General features: G+C 53.5%; 1 non-coding gene and 1 pseudogene across 1 annotated transcript; one reads left to right on the top strand and one right to left on the bottom strand.

Annotated features, from left to right (window-relative positions):
* LOC134029445 (rho guanine nucleotide exchange factor 26-like) overlaps positions 1-2200 on the bottom strand; it is a 7252-nt pseudogene extending 5052 nt beyond the window's left edge.
* A 648-nt stretch (positions 2201-2848) lies between these two features.
* On the top strand, positions 2849-2920 carry trnae-uuc (transfer RNA glutamic acid (anticodon UUC)). Its single transcript has one exon. It is a non-coding gene; the product is annotated as a tRNA-Glu (tRNA).
* The last annotated feature ends 8 nt before the right edge of the window (positions 2921-2928 follow it).

The raw sequence follows: 2928 nt of genomic DNA, 5'->3' as shown, positions 1-2928 counted from the left end.
AGACAATGTTAGTGCATGTCTGAGTGTGTGTGAGTGAGTGAAAGTGTGTGTGAGTGTGTGAGTGTGTGTGTGTGTGTGAGTGTGAGTGTGAGTGTGAGTGTGTGAGTGTGTGTGTGTGTGAGTGTGTGAGTGTGTGTGTGTGTGTGAGTGTGTGTGTGTGTGAGTGAGTGTGTGTGTGTGTGCACCTTGTTCTTCCCAGGGCTGGGTCTCTTCTCCTCCATCACAGCTCGCAGGGGAGGCGCGGTCAGGCGCTGGGGGGTCAGGGGGTCAGAGGTTACGGGGTCAAGCCCCAGGGCATCCAGATCCACACCGCTGACCACAGCTCTCCGGTAGGAGGTGCTCCTCAAGCCCCGCTTCAGAGCCCCGGGGCTGTCGCCCCCCTCCTCCCCGCCCCCCTCCCCACGCCCCCTGTGGAGAAGAAGGCCCCGCTCTCCACCATGCTCCGGACACGCAGAGCTCGCTTGGAGGGGTCCAAGCCCCCAGGCCCCCCAGGGACCCCTAGACCCCCCTGGCCCTGGGTCTGTGCCCCAGCAGGAGGGGCCTTGCTCAGCCGCGACTCGCACACCAGCCCCCTGGGGATGAGCTGCTGGGTCCCCACCTTCCTGGCCGCCGACTGTGGGTACTGAGGAGGATGGAGGGAGGGGGGGTGGAGGGGGAGAGGGAGGAGGGAGGGGGGGAGACGGAGATGGAGGGAGAGAGGGAGGTGGGGGAGGGGGTGCAAGGGGTGGGGGGGTTGAGGGAGGTGCCGGAGGAGGAGGTAAGGGAGGTGAGGGAGGTGAGGGAGGTGGGGGTGCTGGAGCTGGGGGAAGGGGTGGGGGTGCGGAGGCTGGGGGGGAGAGGGGCTGTGGTTGGGAGGAGTGCGGGGGGTGGGGGAGGGATGGGTGTTGTGGTTGGGGGGTGACAGGGGAGGGCTGCTGAGATGAAACAGGGTCAGGATGGGAGGGACTCGACCCGAACACAATCTGGTCCCTGTGTGAGGTCAACGTGAGTGGGCTAGAAAGACGTTTCTGCGCTTCCCGCAGACGCATGGTGACCCCGTTATCGGTCGTGACGCTCTCAGGCTCACCCCCGTGATAGGCTCTGTTGTCCACCGCTGCCGTGTCATCGAGTGACTTGAACTTAGAGAGCGAGAAGCGTCCGTTAGAAAGATGGCCGATACTTATACTCCGAACCACCCGAGTCTTCCGCGCGGGTTTGTTAGAACGTGCTTCAGAACAGTCCCGCCAACAGGTGTGTCCACGAGCCTCTCAGTTGACTGGCTGCACTTTCCACCCCCAACGGGGAAATCCGTGGTGTGGACTCCGTCTACCTGGTAGCTGAGGGGGCGGGGCTTGGGTTTAGCGGAGGCCCGCGGGAGGCCGTGGGTCGCAGTGCGTCTCTTCCAGAGCGGTGTTATATTGTTGTTTGATAAATCCACATCGTTGGCGCCCTCCATAGCTTCACCGTGTCCGTGCGTTTTCTCGTTCACACCGCGCTAAGAAACACCCCCGTTCAGACCGAGCGGTCACTGTGCAAATTTCACCAACAGTCCCCAAAGAGAGAACTGCAGTGACCCCCATTTGTAAACACAGAGAGAGAGAGAGAGAGAGAGAGGAGGGGAGGGGGGGAGAGAGAGAGAATCTGTATTTTGCAAAGCCAGAAGATGAGAGTGCAGGAATCCAGTTTTACTGATTAACAAGATTAGTTGCGTGCCTAAACTTATGACTAAATTAAAAGAAACTGGCACAGACTACAGATTTGAAAAGTGAAAAGCTTCTAAATGATGGCTTCATCGTACATATGATTATCATAGTAACCGGTCTTGAGTATGTCCCAAGCGTTTGACAACTGTAGATAGCTGGTAAACGACTTGGTAAGCTGACCTGACAGAGCGTGGGAAGAGTTAATCAGCCGTGTTCACGAATGAACCAACTGCTACTTACCTTTCTACAGACTCGCTGTTTCTCTGCGCAACCGGACCATCGTCAAGTGTCCACTTGTAGAAGAAGAAAAAAACTCCACTTCGCTTGTACCGTCCGCTAAATTCTGACTCCTACCTCGTGTTTTGCCGACAACTTCCAGAAAAGTTTCCTAAGTTTGTCCGCCGCGTTTGTTCTGGGTTGTCGGTAGGCTTGCGTGAGCTGAAGTGCGGCTTGAGTCGGTCCGCGCGGGGTTGTGTAGGGGGAGGACCGACAAGCGCGAGAGAAGATTCCAAGTTCACGTGACGTTCCATTACTATTGGGTGCACTACCTACAACAGTGTTGACATTTTTATTATCGGCTATTATTCCTCACATAGCCTATTGTATTCTTCTGTCAGTAAATTTATACGGAATACATCATTTAAATACTCAAAACATGTTGATAAAGACACATGGAAGGCTATAGGTTGTAATTTGTATTTTAATTTTGTTGTGGTCCACACTATAGTTTGTTTGGTGTCTGTTATTTTTTGTCATGAAAAAGGTCAAGGTGCGTATAAGACTTTAAGGTGGGACATAATTCAAACAGTGACAATCTTGTTGAGAGATCAGTGGGGTACATCTACACATGATCCTATTGACAATGATACCTGTGTACCAGCAAAAGTAGGTTACATTTCCTAAACTTGGCGGTGCGCTGTAGTTTTGCGCCATCGTGTGACAGATCATGACAGTGAAATGATAACGAGTCGTTTACCGCCGCAATTACCTGTCGCTGGCTATGCTCGTGCTGTTGAAACTTTTGCGGTTGACCGCTACTTCTGAAATGCGTTTGAATAACAACGCGATTGCGCAATGTTGGTAGCCTAGACACTATTCAGTTCATATTCTTTCTTTTTTAATATTTTGGTTTGGTTTGGTTTGGTTAGCAATATGATGTTGTCGTGTCCCATATGGTCTAGCGGTTAGGATTCCTGGTTTTCACCCAGGCGGCCCGGGTTGGACTCCCGGTATGGGAAGCTTTCTT

The sequence above is a fragment of the Osmerus eperlanus genome, chromosome 11 (genome assembly GCF_963692335.1).
Source record: "Osmerus eperlanus chromosome 11, fOsmEpe2.1, whole genome shotgun sequence".
In the NCBI taxonomy this organism is placed as follows: domain Eukaryota; kingdom Metazoa; phylum Chordata; class Actinopteri; order Osmeriformes; family Osmeridae; genus Osmerus; species Osmerus eperlanus.
The sequence above is the reverse complement of the archived record's forward strand: the minus strand, read 5'-3'. Positions and strand labels throughout refer to the sequence as shown.